The sequence below is a fragment of the Lonchura striata genome, chromosome 24, assembly GCF_050655825.1.
Source record: "Lonchura striata isolate lonStrDom1 chromosome 24, ASM5065582v1, whole genome shotgun sequence".
NCBI lineage: Eukaryota > Metazoa > Chordata > Aves > Passeriformes > Estrildidae > Lonchura > Lonchura striata.
The window spans coordinates 5,215,571-5,235,335 of record NC_140726.1 but is presented as its reverse complement, the minus strand read 5'-3'; positions in this window follow the sequence as shown (position 1 = coordinate 5,235,335).

Here is a 19,765-nt window from a genome sequence, read left to right as displayed (position 1 = left end):
GTCCCCACCTCAAACTTGTGCTGCCCTGATAAACCCAAGGGAGCCCTACAAACTGACATCAGGAACCTGGACTGCTGAGTTTTCTTTCCCTTGGAAAATGGAAAAAGGTTGTGCCCGGGGCCCCTGGCCCTGACTGCAAAAAATCCTTATATCGAAGGATGGACCCCACACCGAAGTTGTCCCCACCTCAAACTTGTGCTGCCCTGATAGACCCAAGGGAGCCCTACAAACTGACATCAGGAACCTGGACTGCTGAGTTTTCTTTCCATGGGAAAATGGAAAAAGGATGTGCCCAGGGGCCCCTGGCCCTGACTGCAAAAAATCCGTATATCGAAGGATGGACCCCACACCGAAGCTGTCCCCAACTCAAACTTGTGCTGCCCTGATAGACCCAAGGGAGCCCTACAAACTGACATCAGGAACCTGGACTGCTGAGTTTTCTTTCCCAGGGAAAATGGAAAAAGGATGTGCCCAGGGGACCCTGGCCCTGGACAGGGACCTCACTACAAAAAATCCTTATATCGAAGGATGGACCCCACACCGAAGTTGTCCCCACCTCAAACTTGTGCTGCCCTGATAAACCCAAGGGAGCCCTACAAACTGACATCAGGAACCTGGACTGCTGAGTTTTCTTTCCATGGGAAAATGGAAAAAGGATGTGCCCAGAAGCCCCTGGCCCTGGACAGGGACCTCACTACAAAAAATCCATATATCGAAGGATGGACCCCACACCGAAATTGTTGCAACCTCAAACTTGTGCTGCCCTGATAGACCCAAGGGAGCCCTACAAACTGACATCAGGAACCTGGACTGCTGAGTTTTCTTTCCCTTGGAAAATGGAAAAAGGATGTGCCCGGGGCCCCTGGCCCTGACTGCAAAAAATCCTTATATCGAAGGATGGACCCCACACCGAAGTTGTCCCCACCTCAAACTTGTGCTGCCCTGATAGACCCAAGGGAGCCCTACAAACTGACATCAGGAACCTGGACTGCTGAGTTTTCTTTCCATGGGAAAATGGAAAAAGGATGTGCCCAGGGGCCCCTGGCCCTGTACAGAGACCTCATTGCAAAAAATCCTTATATCGAAGGATGGACCCCACACCGAAGCTGTCCCCAACTCAAACTTGTGCTGCCCTGATAGACCCAAGGGAGCCCTACAAACTGACATCAGGAACCTGGACTGCTGAGTTTTCTTTCCCAGGGAAAATGGAAAAAGGATGTGCCCAGGGGCCCCTGGCCCTGGGCAGGGACCTCACTACAAGAAATCCTTATATCGAAGGATGGACCCCACACCGAAGTTGTCCCCACCTCAAACTTGTGCTGCCCTGATAAACCCAAGGGAGCCCTACAAACTGACATCAGGAACCTGGACTGCTGAGTTTTCTTTCCCTTGGAAAATGGAAAAAGGTTGTGCCCGGGGCCCCTGGCCCTGACTGCAAAAAATCCTTATATCGAAGGATGGACCCCACACCGAAGTTGTCCCCACCTCAAACTTGTGCTGCCCTGATAGACCCAAGGGAGCCCTACAAACTGACATCAGGAACCTGGACTGCTGAGTTTTCTTTCCATGGGAAAATGGAAAAAGGATGTGCCCAGGGGCCCCTGGCCCTGACTGCAAAAAATCCGTATATCGAAGGATGGACCCCACACCGAAGTTGTCCCCACCTCAAACTTGTGCTGCCCTGAGAGACCCAAGGGAGCCCTACAAACTGACATCAGGAACCTGGACTGCTGAGTTTTCTTTCCCAGGGAAAATGGAAAAAGGATGTGCCTAGGGGCCCCTCGCCCTGACTGCAAAGTATCCTTATATCGAAGGATGGACCCCACACCGAAGCTGTCCCCAACTCAAACTTGTGCTGCCCTGATACACCCAAGGGAGCCCTACAAACTGACATCAGGAACCTGGACTGCTGAGTTTTCTTTCCCAGGGAAAATGGAAAAAGGATGTGCCCGGGGCCCCTGGCCCTGACTGCAAAAAATCCTTATATCGAAGGATGGACCCCACACCGAAGTTGTCCCCACCTCAAACTTGTGCTGCCCTGATAAACCCAAGGGAGCCCTACAAACTGACATCAGGAACCTGGACTGCTGAGTTTTCTTTCCATGGGAAAATGGAAAAAGGATGTGCCCAGAAGCCCCTGGCCCTGGACAGGGACCTCACTACAAAAAATCCATATATCGAAGGATGTACCCCACACCGAAATTGTTGCAACCTCAAACTTGTGCTGCCCTGATAGACCCAAGGGAGCCCTACAAACTGACATCAGGAACCTGGACTGCTGAGTTTTCTTTCCCTTGGAAAATGGAAAAAGGATGTGCCCGGGGCCCCTGGCCCTGACTGCAAAAAATCCTTATATCGAAGGATGGACCCCACACCGAAGTTGTCCCCACCTCAAACTTGTGCTGCCCTGATAGACCCAAGGGAGCCCTACAAACTGACATCAGGAACCTGGACTGCTGAGTTTTCTTTCCATGGGAAAATGGAAAAAGGATGTGCCCAGGGGCCCCTGGCCCTGTACAGAGACCTCACTGCAAAAAATCCTTATATCGAAGGATGGACCCCACACCGAAGCTGTCCCCAACTCAAACTTGTGCTGCCCTGATAGACCCAAGGGAGCCCTACAAACTGACATCAGGAACCTGGACTGCTGAGTTTTCTTTCCCAGGGAAAATGGAAAAAGGATGTGCCCAGGGGCCCCTGGCCCTGGACAGGGACCTCACTACAAGAAATCCTTATATCGAAGGATGGACCCCACACCGAAGTTGTCCCCACCTCAAACTTGTGCTGCCCTGATAAACCCAAGGGAGCCCTACAAACTGACATCAGGAACCTGGACTGCTGAGTTTTCTTTCCCTTGGAAAATGGAAAAAGGATGTGCCCGGGGCCCCTGGCCCTGACTGCAAAAAATCCTTATATCGAAGGATGGACCCCACACCGAAGTTGTCCCCACCTCAAACTTGTGCTGCCCTGATACACCAAAGGGAGCCCTACAAACTGACATCAGGAACCTGGACTGCTGAGTTTTCTTTCCCAGGGAAAATGGAAAAAGGATGTGCCCAGGGGCCCCTGGCCCTGACTGCAAAAAATCCGTATATCGAAGGATGGACCCCACACCGAAGTTGTTGCAACCTCAAACTTGTGCTGCCCTGATAGACCCAAGGGAGCCCTACAAACTGACATCAGGAACCTGGACTGCTGAGTTTTCTTTCCCAGGGAAAATGGAAAAAGGATGTGCCTAGGGGCCCCTCGCCCTGACTGCAAAGTATCCTTATATCGAAGGATGGACCCCACACCGAAGCTGTCCCCAACTCAAACTTGTGCTGCCCTGATAGACCCAAGGGAGCCCTACAAACTGACATCAGGAACCTGGACTGCTGAGTTTTCTTTCCCAGGGAAAATGGAAAAAGGATGTGCCCAGGGGACCCTGGCCCTGGACAGGGACCTCACTACAAAAAATCCTTATATCGAAGGATGGACCCCACACCGAAGTTGTCCCCACCTCAAACTTGTGCTGCCCTGATAAACCCAAGGGAGCCCTACAAACTGACATCAGGAACCTGGACTGCTGAGTTTTCTTTCCATGGGAAAATGGAAAAAGGATGTGCCCAGAAGCCCCTGGCCCTGGACAGGGACCTCACTACAAAAAATCCATATATCGAAGGATGTACCCCACACCGAAATTGTTGCAACCTCAAACTTGTGCTGCCCTGATAGACCCAAGGGAGCCCTACAAACTGACATCAGGAACCTGGACTGCTGAGTTTTCTTTCCCTTGGAAAATGGAAAAAGGATGTGCCCGGGGCCCCTGGCCCTGACTGCAAAAAATCCTTATATCGAAGGATGGACCCCACACCGAAGTTGTCCCCACCTCAAACTTGTGCTGCCCTGATAGACCCAAGGGAGCCCTACAAACTGACATCAGGAACCTGGACTGCTGAGTTTTCTTTCCATGGGAAAATGGAAAAAGGATGTGCCCAGGGGCCCCTGGCCCTGTACAGAGACCTCACTGCAAAAAATCCTTATATCGAAGGATGGACCCCACACCGAAGCTGTCCCCAACTCAAACTTGTGCTGCCCTGATAGACCCAAGGGAGCCCTACAAACTGACATCAGGAACCTGGACTGCTGAGTTTTCTTTCCCAGGGAAAATGGAAAAAGGATGTGCCCAGGGGCCCCTGGCCCTGGGCAGGGACCTCACTACAAGAAATCCTTATATCGAAGGATGGACCCCACACCGAAGTTGTCCCCACCTCAAACTTGTGCTGCCCTGATAAACCCAAGGGAGCCCTACAAACTGACATCAGGAACCTGGACTGCTGAGTTTTCTTTCCCTTGGAAAATGGAAAAAGGTTGTGCCCGGGGCCCCTGGCCCTGACTGCAAAAAATCCTTATATCGAAGGATGGACCCCACACCGAAGTTGTCCCCACCTCAAACTTGTGCTGCCCTGATAGACCCAAGGGAGCCCTACAAACTGACATCAGGAACCTGGACTGCTGAGTTTTCTTTCCATGGGAAAATGGAAAAAGGATGTGCCCAGGGGCCCCTGGCCCTGACTGCAAAAAATCCGTATATCGAAGGATGGACCCCACACCGAAGTTGTCCCCACCTCAAACTTGTGCTGCCCTGAGAGACCCAAGGGAGCCCTACAAACTGACATCAGGAACCTGGACTGCTGAGTTTTCTTTCCCAGGGAAAATGGAAAAAGGATGTGCCCAGGGGACCCTGGCCCTGGACAGGGACCTCACTACAAAAAATCCTTATATCGAAGGATGGACCCCACACCGAAGTTGTCCCCACCTCAAACTTGTGCTGCCCTGATAAACCCAAGGGAGCCCTACAAACTGACATCAGGAACCTGGACTGCTGAGTTTTCTTTCCCTTGGAAAATGGAAAAAGGTTGTGCCCGGGGCCCCTGGCCCTGACTGCAAAAAATCCTTATATCGAAGGATGGACCCCACACCGAAGTTGTCCCCACCTCAAACTTGTGCTGCCCTGATAGACCCAAGGGAGCCCTACAAACTGACATCAGGAACCTGGACTGCTGAGTTTTCTTTCCATGGGAAAATGGAAAAAGGATGTGCCCAGGGGCCCCTGGCCCTGACTGCAAAAAATCCGTATATCGAAGGATGGACCCCACACCGAAGCTGTCCCCAACTCAAACTTGTGCTGCCCTGATAGACCCAAGGGAGCCCTACAAACTGACATCAGGAACCTGGACTGCTGAGTTTTCTTTCCCAGGGAAAATGGAAAAAGGATGTGCCCAGGGGACCCTGGCCCTGGACAGGGACCTCACTACAAAAAATCCTTATATCGAAGGATGGACCCCACACCGAAGTTGTCCCCACCTCAAACTTGTGCTGCCCTGATAAACCCAAGGGAGCCCTACAAACTGACATCAGGAACCTGGACTGCTGAGTTTTCTTTCCATGGGAAAATGGAAAAAGGATGTGCCCAGAAGCCCCTGGCCCTGGACAGGGACCTCACTACAAAAAATCCATATATCGAAGGATGGACCCCACACCGAAATTGTTGCAACCTCAAACTTGTGCTGCCCTGATAGACCCAAGGGAGCCCTACAAACTGACATCAGGAACCTGGACTGCTGAGTTTTCTTTCCCTTGGAAAATGGAAAAAGGATGTGCCCGGGGCCCCTGGCCCTGACTGCAAAAAATCCTTATATCGAAGGATGGACCCCACACCGAAGTTGTCCCCACCTCAAACTTGTGCTGCCCTGATAGACCCAAGGGAGCCCTACAAACTGACATCAGGAACCTGGACTGCTGAGTTTTCTTTCCATGGGAAAATGGAAAAAGGATGTGCCCAGGGGCCCCTGGCCCTGTACAGAGACCTCACTGCAAAAAATCCTTATATCGAAGGATGGACCCCACACCGAAGCTGTCCCCAACTCAAACTTGTGCTGCCCTGATAGACCCAAGGGAGCCCTACAAACTGACATCAGGAACCTGGACTGCTGAGTTTTCTTTCCCAGGGAAAATGGAAAAAGGATGTGCCCAGGGGCCCCTGGCCCTGGGCAGGGACCTCACTACAAGAAATCCTTATATCGAAGGATGGACCCCACACCGAAGTTGTCCCCACCTCAAACTTGTGCTGCCCTGATAAACCCAAGGGAGCCCTACAAACTGACATCAGGAACCTGGACTGCTGAGTTTTCTTTCCCTTGGAAAATGGAAAAAGGTTGTGCCCGGGGCCCCTGGCCCTGACTGCAAAAAATCCTTATATCGAAGGATGGACCCCACACCGAAGTTGTCCCCACCTCAAACTTGTGCTGCCCTGATAGACCCAAGGGAGCCCTACAAACTGACATCAGGAACCTGGACTGCTGAGTTTTCTTTCCATGGGAAAATGGAAAAAGGATGTGCCCAGGGGCCCCTGGCCCTGACTGCAAAAAATCCGTATATCGAAGGATGGACCCCACACCGAAGTTGTCCCCACCTCAAACTTGTGCTGCCCTGAGAGACCCAAGGGAGCCCTACAAACTGACATCAGGAACCTGGACTGCTGAGTTTTCTTTCCCAGGGAAAATGGAAAAAGGATGTGCCTAGGGGCCCCTCGCCCTGACTGCAAAGTATCCTTATATCGAAGGATGGACCCCACACCGAAGCTGTCCCCAACTCAAACTTGTGCTGCCCTGATACACCCAAGGGAGCCCTACAAACTGACATCAGGAACCTGGACTGCTGAGTTTTCTTTCCCAGGGAAAATGGAAAAAGGATGTGCCCGGGGCCCCTGGCCCTGACTGCAAAAAATCCTTATATCGAAGGATGGACCCCACACCGAAGTTGTCCCCACCTCAAACTTGTGCTGCCCTGATAAACCCAAGGGAGCCCTACAAACTGACATCAGGAACCTGGACTGCTGAGTTTTCTTTCCATGGGAAAATGGAAAAAGGATGTGCCCAGAAGCCCCTGGCCCCTGGACAGGGACCTCACTACAAAAAATCCATATATCGAAGGATGTACCCCACACCGAAATTGTTGCAACCTCAAACTTGTGCTGCCCTGATAGACCCAAGGGAGCCCTACAAACTGACATCAGGAACCTGGACTGCTGAGTTTTCTTTCCCTTGGAAAATGGAAAAAGGATGTGCCCGGGGCCCCTGGCCCTGACTGCAAAAAATCCTTATATCGAAGGATGGACCCCACACCGAAGTTGTCCCCACCTCAAACTTGTGCTGCCCTGATAGACCCAAGGGAGCCCTACAAACTGACATCAGGAACCTGGACTGCTGAGTTTTCTTTCCATGGGAAAATGGAAAAAGGATGTGCCCAGGGGCCCCTGGCCCTGTACAGAGACCTCACTGCAAAAAATCCTTATATCGAAGGATGGACCCCACACCGAAGCTGTCCCCAACTCAAACTTGTGCTGCCCTGATAGACCCAAGGGAGCCCTACAAACTGACATCAGGAACCTGGACTGCTGAGTTTTCTTTCCCAGGGAAAATGGAAAAAGGATGTGCCCAGGGGCCCCTGGCCCTGGACAGGGACCTCACTACAAGAAATCCTTATATCGAAGGATGGACCCCACACCGAAGTTGTCCCCACCTCAAACTTGTGCTGCCCTGATAAACCCAAGGGAGCCCTACAAACTGACATCAGGAACCTGGACTGCTGAGTTTTCTTTCCCTTGGAAAATGGAAAAAGGATGTGCCCGGGGCCCCTGGCCCTGACTGCAAAAAATCCTTATATCGAAGGATGGACCCCACACCGAAGTTGTCCCCACCTCAAACTTGTGCTGCCCTGATACACCAAAGGGAGCCCTACAAACTGACATCAGGAACCTGGACTGCTGAGTTTTCTTTCCCAGGGAAAATGGAAAAAGGATGTGCCCAGGGGCCCCTGGCCCTGACTGCAAAAAATCCGTATATCGAAGGATGGACCCCACACCGAAGTTGTTGCAACCTCAAACTTGTGCTGCCCTGATAGACCCAAGGGAGCCCTACAAACTGACATCAGGAACCTGGACTGCTGAGTTTTCTTTCCCAGGGAAAATGGAAAAAGGATGTGCCTAGGGGCCCCTCGCCCTGACTGCAAAGTATCCTTATATCGAAGGATGGACCCCACACCGAAGCTGTCCCCAACTCAAACTTGTGCTGCCCTGATAGACCCAAGGGAGCCCTACAAACTGACATCAGGAACCTGGACTGCTGAGTTTTCTTTCCCAGGGAAAATGGAAAAAGGATGTGCCCAGGGGACCCTGGCCCTGGACAGGGACCTCACTACAAAAAATCCTTATATCGAAGGATGGACCCCACACCGAAGTTGTCCCCACCTCAAACTTGTGCTGCCCTGATAAACCCAAGGGAGCCCTACAAACTGACATCAGGAACCTGGACTGCTGAGTTTTCTTTCCATGGGAAAATGGAAAAAGGATGTGCCCAGAAGCCCCTGGCCCTGGACAGGGACCTCACTACAAAAAATCCATATATCGAAGGATGGACCCCACACCGAAATTGTTGCAACCTCAAACTTGTGCTGCCCTGATAGACCCAAGGGAGCCCTACAAACTGACATCAGGAACCTGGACTGCTGAGTTTTCTTTCCCTTGGAAAATGGAAAAAGGATGTGCCCGGGGCCCCTGGCCCTGACTGCAAAAAATCCTTATATCGAAGGATGGACCCCACACCGAAGTTGTCCCCACCTCAAACTTGTGCTGCCCTGATAGACCCAAGGGAGCCCTACAAACTGACATCAGGAACCTGGACTGCTGAGTTTTCTTTCCATGGGAAAATGGAAAAAGGATGTGCCCAGGGGCCCCTGGCCCTGTACAGAGACCTCACTGCAAAAAATCCTTATATCGAAGGATGGACCCCACACCGAAGCTGTCCCCAACTCAAACTTGTGCTGCCCTGATAGACCCAAGGGAGCCCTACAAACTGACATCAGGAACCTGGACTGCTGAGTTTTCTTTCCCAGGGAAAATGGAAAAAGGATGTGCCCAGGGGCCCCTGGCCCTGGGCAGGGACCTCACTACAAGAAATCCTTATATCGAAGGATGGACCCCACACCGAAGTTGTCCCCACCTCAAACTTGTGCTGCCCTGATAAACCCAAGGGAGCCCTACAAACTGACATCAGGAACCTGGACTGCTGAGTTTTCTTTCCCAGGGAAAATGGAAAAAGGATGTGCCCAGAAGCCCCTGGCCCTGGACAGGGACCTCACTACAAAAAATCCATATATCGAAGGATGGACCCCACACCGAAATTGTCCCCACCTCAAACTTGTGCTGCCCTGATAGACCCAAGGGAGCCCTACAAACTGACATCAGGAACCTGGACTGCTGAGTTTTCTTTCCCTTGGAAAATGGAAAAAGGATGTGCCCGGGGCCCCTGGCCCTGACTGCAAAAAATCCTTATATCGAAGGATGGACCCCACACCGAAGTTGTCCCCACCTCAAACTTGTGCTGCCCTGATAGACCCAAGGGAGCCCTACAAACTGACATCAGGAACCTGGACTGCTGAGTTTTCTTTCCCAGGGAAAATGGAAAAAGGATGTGCCCAGGGGCCAATGGCCCTGGGCTGGGCCCTGACTGCAAAGAATCCTTATATCGAAGGATGGACCCCACACCGAAGTTGTCCCCACCTCAAACTTGTGCTGCCCTGATAGACCCAAGGGAGCCCTACAAACTGACATCAGGAACCTGGACTGCTGAGTTTCCTTTCCCAGGGAAAATGGAAAAAGGATGTGCCCAGGGGCCCCTGGCCCTGACTGCAAAGAATCCTTATATCGAAGGATGGACCCCACACCGAAGTTGTCCCCACCTCAAACTTGTGCTGCCCTGATAGACCCAAGGGAGCCCTACAAACTGACATCAGGAACTTGGACTACTGAGTTTTCTTTCCCAGGGAAAATGGAAAATGGATGTGCACAGGGGCCCCTGGACCTGGACAGGGACCTCACTACAAAATATCCTTATATCGAAGGATGGACCCCACACCGAAGCTGTCCCCAACTCAAACTTGTGCTGCCCTGATAGACCCAAGGGAGCCCTACAAACTGACATCAGGAACCTGGACTGCTGAATTTTCTTTCCCAGGGAAAATGGAAAAAGGATGTGCCCAGAAGCCCCTGGCCCTGGACAGGGACCTCACTACAAAAAATCCTTATATCGAAGGATGGACCCCACACCGAAGTTGTTGCAACCTCAAACTTGTGCTGCCCTGAGAGACCCAAGGGAGCCCTACAAACTGACATCAGGAACCTGGACTGCTGAGTTTTCTTTCCCTTGGAAAATGGAAAAAGGATGTGCCCGGGGCCCCTGGCCCTGACTGCAAAAAATCCTTATATCGAAGGATGGACCCCACACCGAAGTTGTCCCCACCTCAAACTTGTGCTGCCCTGATAGACCCAAGGGAGCCCTACAAACTGACATCAGGAACCTGGACTGCTGAGTTTTCTTTCCCAGGGAAAATGGAAAAAGGATGTGCCCAGGGGCCCCTGGCCCTGACTGCAAAAAATCCGTATATCGAAGGATGGACCCCACACCGAAGTTGTCCCCACCTCAAACTTGTGCTGCCCTGATAGACCCAAGGGAGCCCTACAAACTGACATCAGGAACCTGGACTGCTGAGTTTTCTTTCCCAGGGAAAATGGAAAAAGGATGTGCCTAGGGGCCCCTCGCCCTGACTGCAAAGTATCCTTATATCGAAGGATGGACCCCACACCGAAGCTGTCCCCAACTCAAACTTGTGCTGCCCTGATAGACCCAAGGGAGCCCTACAAACTGACATCAGGAACCTGGACTGCTGAGTTTTCTTTCCCAGGGAAAATGGAAAAAGGATGTGCCCAGGGGACCCTGGCCCTGGACAGGGACCTCACTACAAAAAATCCTTATATCGAAGGATGGACCCCACACCGAAGTTGTCCCCACCTCAAACTTGTGCTGCCCTGATAGACCCAAGGGAGCCCTACAAACTGACATCAGGAACCTGGACTGCTGAGTTTTCTTTCCCTTGGAAAATGGAAAAAGGATGTGCCCGGGGCCCCTGGCCCTGACTGCAAAAAATCCTTATATCGAAGGATGGACCCCACACCGAAGTTGTCCCCACCTCAAACTTGTGCTGCCCTGATAAACCCAAGGGAGCCCTACAAACTGACATCAGGAACCTGGACTGCTGAGTTTTCTTTCCATGGGAAAATGGAAAAAGGATGTGCCCAGAAGCCCCTGGCCCTGGACAGGGACCTCACTACTAAAAATCCATATATCGAAGGATGGACCCCACACCGATATTGTTGCAACCTCAAACTTGTGCTGCCCTGATAGACCCAAGGGAGCCCTACAAACTGACATCAGGAACCTGGACTGCTGAGTTTTCTTTCCCTTGGAAAATGGAAAAAGGATGTGCCCGGGGCCCCTGGCCCTGACTGCAAAAAATCCTTATATCGAAGGATGGACCCCACACCGAAGTTGTCCCCACCTCAAACTTGTGCTGCCCTGATAGACCCAAGGGAGCCCTACAAACTGACATCAGGAACCTGGACTGCTGAGTTTTCTTTCCCAGGGAAAATGGAAAAAGGGTGTGCCCAGGGGCCCCTGGCCCTGACTGCAAAAAATCCGTATATCGAAGGATGGACCCCACACCGAAGTTGTCCCCACCTCAAACTTGTGCTGCCCTGATAGACCCAAGGGAGCCCTACAAACTGACATCAGGAACCTGGACTGCTGAGTTTTCTTTCCCAGGGAAAATGGAAAAAGGATGTGCCTAGGGGCCCCTCGCCCTGACTGCAAAGTATCCTTATATCGAAGGATGGACCCCACACCGAAGCTGTCCCCAACTCAAACTTGTGCTGCCCTGATAGACCCAAGGGAGCCCTACAAACTGACATCAGGAACCTGGACTGCTGAGTTTTCTTTCCCAGGGAAAATGGAAAAAGGATGTGCCCAGGGGACCCTGGCCCTGGACAGGAACCTCACTACAAAAAATCCTTATATCGAAGGATGGACCCCACACCGAAGTTGTTGCAACCTCAAACTTGTGCTGCCCTGATACACCCAAGGGAGCCCTACAAACTGACATCAGGAACCTGGACTGCTGAGTTTTCTTTCCCAGGGAAAATGGAAAAAGGATGTGCCCGGGGCCCCTGGCCCTGACTGCAAAAAATCCTTATATCGAAGGATGGACCCCACACCGAAGTTGTCCCCACCTCAAACTTGTGCTGCCCTGATAAACCCAAGGGAGCCCTACAAACTGACATCAGGAACCTGGACTGCTGAGTTTTCTTTCCATGGGAAAATGGAAAAAGGATGTGCCCAGAAGCCCCTGGCCCTGGACAGGGACCTCACTACAAAAAATCCATATATCGAAGGATGGACCCCACACCGAAATTGTTGCAACCTCAAACTTGTGCTGCCCTGATAGACCCAAGGGAGCCCTACAAACTGACATCAGGAACCTGGACTGCTGAGTTTTCTTTCCCTTGGAAAATGGAAAAAGGATGTGCCCAGGGGCCCCTGGCCCTGACTGCAAAAAATCCTTATATCGAAGGATGGACCCCACACCGAAGTTGTCCCCACCTCAAACTTGTGCTGCCCTGATAGACCCAAGGGAGCCCTACAAACTGACATCAGGAACCTGGACTGCTGAGTTTTCTTTCCATGGGAAAATGGAAAAAGGATGTGCCCAGAAGCCCCTGGCCCTGGACAGGGACCTCACTACTAAAAATCCATATATCGAAGGATGGACCCCACACCGATATTGTTGCAACCTCAAACTTGTGCTGCCCTGATAGACCCAAGGGAGCCCTACAAACTGACATCAGGAACCTGGACTGCTGAGTTTTCTTTCCCTTGGAAAATGGAAAAAGGATGTGCCCGGGGCCCCTGGCCCTGACTGCAAAAAATCCTTATATCGAAGGATGGACCCCACACCGAAGTTGTCCCCACCTCAAACTTGTGCTGCCCTGAGAGACCCAAGGGAGCCCTACAAACTGACATCAGGAACCTGGACTGCTGAGTTTTCTTTCCCAGGGAAAATGGAAAAAGGATGTGCCTAGGGGCCCCTCGCCCTGACTGCAAAGTATCCTTATATCGAAGGATGGACCCCACACCGAAGCTGTCCCCAACTCAAACTTGTGCTGCCCTGATACACCCAAGGGAGCCCTACAAACTGACATCAGGAACCTGGACTGCTGAGTTTTCTTTCCCAGGGAAAATGGAAAAAGGATGTGCCTAGGGGCCCCTGGCCCTGACTGCAAAGTATCCTTATATCGAAGGATGGACCCCACACCGAAGCTGTCCCCAACTCAAACTTGTGCTGCCCTGATACACCCAAGGGAGCCCTACAAACTGACATCAGGAACCTGGACTGCTGAGTTTTCTTTCCCAGGGAAAATGGAAAAAGGATGTGCCCGGGGCCCCTGGCCCTGACTGCAAAAAATCCTTATATCGAAGGATGGACCCCACACCGAAGTTGTCCCCACCTCAAACTTGTGCTGCCCTGATAAACCCAAGGGAGCCCTACAAACTGACATCAGGAACCTGGACTGCTGAGTTTTCTTTCCATGGGAAAATGGAAAAAGGATGTGCCCAGAAGCCCCTGGCCCTGGACAGGGACCTCACTACAAAAAATCCATACATCGAAGGATGGACCCCACACCGAAATTGTTGCAACCTCAAACTTGTGCTGCCCTGATAGACCCAAGGGAGCCCTACAAACTGACATCAGGAACCTGGACTGCTGAGTTTTCTTTCCCTTGGAAAATGGAAAAAGGATGTGCCCGGGGCCCCTGGCCCTGACTGCAAAAAATCCTTATATCGAAGGATGGACCCCACACCGAAGTTGTCCCCACCTCAAACTTGTGCTGCCCTGATAGACCCAAGGGAGCCCTACAAACTGACATCAGGAACCTGGACTGCTGAGTTTTCTTTCCATGGGAAAATGGAAAAAGGATGTGCCCAGGGGCCCCTGGCCCTGTACAGAGACCTCACTGCAAAAAATCCTTATATCGAAGGATGGACCCCACACCGAAGCTGTCCCCAACTCAAACTTGTGCTGCCCTGATAGACCCAAGGGAGCCCTACAAACTGACATCAGGAACCTGGACTGCTGAGTTTTCTTTCCCAGGGAAAATGGAAAAAGGATGTGCCCAGGGGCCCCTGGCCCTGGACAGGGACCTCACTACAAGAAATCCTTATATCGAAGGATGGACCCCACACCGAAGTTGTCCCCACCTCAAACTTGTGCTGCCCTGATAAACCCAAGGGAGCCCTACAAACTGACATCAGGAACCTGGACTGCTGAGTTTTCTTTCCCTTGGGAAATGGAAAAAGGATGTGCCCGGGGCCCCTGGCCCTGACTGCAAAAAATCCTTATATCGAAGGATGGACCCCACACCGAAGTTGTCCCCACCTCAAACTTGTGCTGCCCTGATAGACCCAAGGGAGCCCTACAAACTGACATCAGGAACCTGGACTGCTGAGTTTTCTTTCCCAGGGAAAATGGAAAAAGGATGTGCCCAGGGGCCCCTGGCCCTGACTGCAAAAAATCCGTATATCGAAGGATGGACCCCACACCGATATTGTCCCCACCTCAAACTTGTGCTGCCCTGATAGACCCAAGGGAGCCCTACAAACTGACATCAGGAACCTGGACTGCTGAGTTTTCTTTCCCAGGGAAAATGGAAAAAGGATGTGCCTAGGGGCCCCTCGCCCTGACTGCAAAGTATCCTTATATCGAAGGATGGACCCCACACCGAAGCTGTCCCCAACTCAAACTTGTGCTGCCCTGATAGACCCAAGGGAGCCCTACAAACTGACATCAGGAACCTGGACTGCTGAGTTTTCTTTCCCAGGGAAAATGGAAAAAGGATGTGCCCAGGGGACCCTGGCCCTGGACAGGGACCTCACTACAAAAAATCCTTATATCGAAGGATGGACCCCACACCGAAGTTGTCCCCACCTCAAACTTGTGCTGCCCTGATAAACCCAAGGGAGCCCTACAAACTGACATCAGGAACCTGGACTGCTGAGTTTTCTTTCCATGGGAAAAGGGAAAAAGGATGTGCCCAGAAGCCCCTGGCCCTGGACAGGGACCTCACTACAAAAAATCCATATATCGAAGGATGGACCCCACACCGAAATTGTTGCAACCTCAAACTTGTGCTGCCCTGATAGACCCAAGGGAGCCCTACAAACTGACATCAGGAACCTGGACTGCTGAGTTTTCTTTCCCTTGGAAAATGGAAAAAGGATGTGCCCGGGGCCCCTGGCCCTGACTGCAAAAAATCCTTATATCGAAGGATGGACCCCACACCGAAGTTGTCCCCACCTCAAACTTGTGCTGCCCTGATAGACCCAAGGGAGCCCTACAAACTGACATCAGGAACCTGGACTGCTGAGTTTTCTTTCCATGGGAAAATGGAAAAAGGATGTGCCCAGGGGCCCCTGGCCCTGTACAGAGACCTCACTGCAAAAAATCCTTATATCGAAGGATGGACCCCACACCGAAGCTGTCCCCAACTCAAACTTGTGCTGCCCTGATAGACCCAAGGGAGCCCTACAAACTGACATCAGGAACCTGGACTGCTGAGTTTTCTTTCCCAGGGAAAATGGAAAAAGGATGTGCCCAGGGGCCCCTGGCCCTGGGCAGGGACCTCACTACAAGAAATCCTTATATCGAAGGATGGACCCCACACCGAAGTTGTCCCCACCTCAAACTTGTGCTGCCCTGATAAACCCAAGGGAGCCCTACAAACTGACATCAGGAACCTGGACTGCTGAGTTTTCTTTCCCAGGGAAAATGGAAAAAGGATGTGCCCAGAAGCCCCTGGCCCTGGACAGGGACCTCACTACAAAAAATCCATATATCGAAGGATGGACCCCACACCGAAATTGTCCCCACCTCAAACTTGTGCTGCTCTGATAGACCCAAGGGAGCCCTACAAACTGACATCAGGAACCTGGACTGCTGAGTTTTCTTTCCCTTGGAAAATGGAAAAAGGATGTGCCCGGGGCCCCTGGCCCTGACTGCAAAAAATCCTTATATCGAAGGATGGACCCCACACCGAAGTTGTCCCCACCTCAAACTTGTGCTGCCCTGATAGACCCAAGGGAGCCCTACAAACTGACATCAGGAACCTGGACTGCTGAGTTTTCTTTCCCAGGGAAAATGGAAAAAGGATGTGCCCAGGGGACCCTGGCCCTGGGCTGGGCCCTGACTGCAAAGAATCCTTATATCGAAGGATGGACCCCACACCGAAGTTGTCCCCAACTCAAACTTGTGCTGCCCTGATAGACCCAAGGGAGCCCTACAAACTGACATCAGGAACCTGGACTGCTGAGTTTCCTTTCCCAGGGAAAATGGAAAAAGGATGTGCCCAGGGGCCCCTGGCCCTGACTGCAAAGAATCCTTATATCGAAGGATGGACCCCACACCGAAGTTGTCCCCACCTCAAACTTGTGCTGCCCTGATAGACCCAAGGGAGCCCTACAAAGTGACATCAGGAACTTGGACTACTGAGTTTTCTTTCCCAGGGAAAATGGAAAATGGATGTGCACAGGGGCCCCTGGACCTGGACAGGGACCTCACTACAAAATATCCTTATATCGAAGGATGGACCCCACACCGAAGCTGTCCCCAACTCAAACTTGTGCTGCCCTGATAGACCCAAGGGAGCCCTACAAACTGACATCAGGAACCTGGACTGCTGAATTTTCTTTCCCAGGGAAAATGGAAAAAGGATGTGCCCAGAAGCCCCTGGCCCTGGACAGGGACCTCACTACAAAAAATCCTTATATCGAAGGATGGACCCCACACCGAAGTTGTTGCAACCTCAAACTTGTGCTGCCCTGAGAGACCCAAGGGAGCCCTACAAACTGACATCAGGAACCTGGACTGCTGAGTTTTCTTTCCCTTGGAAAATGGAAAAAGGATGTGCCCGGGGCCCCTGGCCCTGACTGCAAAAAATCCTTATATCGAAGGATGGACCCCACACCGAAGTTGTCCCCACCTCAAACTTGTGCTGCCCTGATAGACCCAAGGGAGCCCTACAAACTGACATCAGGAACCTGGACTGCTGAGTTTTCTTTCCCAGGGAAAATGGAAAAAGGATGTGCCCAGGGGCCCCTGGCCCTGACTGCAAAAAATCCGTATATCGAAGGATGGACCCCACACCGAAGTTGTCCCCACCTCAAACTTGTGCTGCCCTGATAGACCCAAGGGAGCCCTACAAACTGACATCAGGAACCTGGACTGCTGAGTTTTCTTTCCCAGGGAAAATGGAAAAAGGATGTGCCTAGGGGCCCCTCGCCCTGACTGCAAAGTATCCTTATATCGAAGGATGGACCCCACACCGAAGCTGTCCCCAACTCAAACTTGTGCTGCCCTGATAGACCCAAGGGAGCCCTACAAACTGACATCAGGAACCTGGACTGCTGAGTTTTCTTTCCCAGGGAAAATGGAAAAAGGATGTGCCCAGGGGACCCTGGCCCTGGACAGGGACCTCACTACAAAAAATCCTTATATCGAAGGATGGACCCCACACCGAAGTTGTTGCAACCTCAAACTTGTGCTGCCCTGATACACCCAAGGGAGCCCTACAAACTGACATCAGGAACCTGGACTGCTGAGTTTTCTTTCCCAGGGAAAATGGAAAAAGGATGTGCCCAGGGGCCCCTGGCCCTGGGCTGGGCCCTGACTGCAAAGAATCCTTATATCGAAGGATGGACCCCACACCGAAGTTGTCCCCACCTCAAACTTGTGCTGCCCTGATAGACCCAAGGGAGCCCTACAAACTGACATCAGGAACCTGGACTGCTGAGTTTCCTTTCCCAGGGAAAATGGAAAAAGGATGTGCCCAGGGGCCCCTGGCCCTGACTGCAAAGAATCCTTATATCGAAGGATGGACCCCACACCGAAGTTGTCCCCACCTCAAACTTGTGCTGCCCTGATAGACCCAAGGGAGCCCTACAAACTGACATCAGGAACCTGGACTACTGAGTTTTCTTTCCCAGGGAAAATGGAAAATGGATGTGCACAGGGGCCCCTGGACCTGGACAGGGACCTCACTACAAAATATCCTTATATCGAAGGATGGACCCCACACCGAAGCTGTCCCCAACTCAAACTTGTGCTGCCCTGATAGACCCAAGGGAGCCCTACAAACTGACATCAGGAACCTGGACTGCTGAATTTTCTTTCCCAGGGAAAATGGAAAAAGGATGTGCCCAGGGGCCTCTGGCCCTGTGCAGATACCTCACTGCAAAAAATCCATATATCGAAGGATTGACCCCACACCAAAGTTGTCCCCACCTCAAACTTGTGCTGCCCTGATAGACCCAAGGGAGCTCTACAAACTGACATCAGGAACCTGGACTGCTGAGTTTTCTTTCCCAGGGAAAATGGAAAAAGGATGTGCCCAGGGGCCCCTGGCCCTGACTGGAAAAAATCCTTATATCGAAGGATGGACCCCACACCGAAGTTGTCCCCACCTCAAACTTGTGCTGCCCTGATAGACCCAAGGGAGCCCTACAAACTGACATCAGGAACCTGGACTGCTGAGTTTTCTTTCCCAGGGAAAATGGAAAAAGGATGTGCCCAGGGGCCCCTGGCCCTGACTGCAAAAAATCCTTATATCGAAGGATGGACCCCACACCGAAGTTGTCCCCAACTCAAACTTGTGCTGCCCTGATAGACCGAAGGGAGCCCTACAAACTGACATCAGGAACCTGGACTGCTGAGTTTTCTTTCCCAGGGAAAATGGAAAAAGGATGTGCCCAGGGGACCCTGGCCCTGGACAGGAACCTCACTACAAAAAATCCTTATATCGAAGGATGGACCCCACACCGAAATTGTCCCCACCTCAAACTTGTGCTGCCCTGATAGACCCAAGGGAGCCCTACAAACTGACATCAGGAACCTGGACTGCTGAGTTTTCTTTCCCAGGGAAAATGGAAAAAGGATGTGCCCGGGGCCCCTGGCCCTGACTGCAAAAAATCCTTATATCGAAGGATGGACCCCACACCGAAGTTGTCCCCACCTCAAACTTGTGCTGCCCTGATAAACCCAAGGGAGCCCTACAAACTGACATCAGGAACCTGGACTGCTGAGTTTTCTTTCCATGGGAAAATGGAAAAAGGATGTGCCCAGAAGCCCCTGGCCCTGGACAGGGACCTCACTACTAAAAATCCATATATCGAAGGATGGACCCCACACCGATATTGTTGCAACCTCAAACTTGTGCTGCCCTGATAGACCCAAGGGAGCCCTACAAACTGACATCAGGAACCTGGACTGCTGAGTTTTCTTTCCCTTGGAAAATGGAAAAAGGATGTGCCCGGGGCCCCTGGCCCTGACTGCAAAAAATCCTTATATCGAAGGATGGACCCCACACCGAAGTTGTCCCCACCTCAAACTTGTGCTTCCCTGATAGACCCAAGGGAGCCCTACAAACTGACATCAGGAACCTGGACTGCTGAGTTTTCTTTCCCAGGGAAAATGGAAAAAGGATGTGCCCAGGGGCCGCTGGCCCTGTACAGAGACCTAACTGCAAAAAATCCTTATATCGAAGGATGGACCCCACACCGAAGTTGTCCCCACCTCAAACTTGTGCTGCCTTGATAGACCAAAGGGAGACCTACAAACTGACATCAGGAACCTGGACTGCTGAGTTTTCTTTCCATGGGAAAATGGAAAAAGGATGTGCCCAGGGGCCCCTGGCCCTGGACAGGGACCTCACTACAAAAAATCCTTATATCGAAGGATGGACCCCACACCGAAGTTGTTGCAACCTCAAACTCGTGCTGCCCTG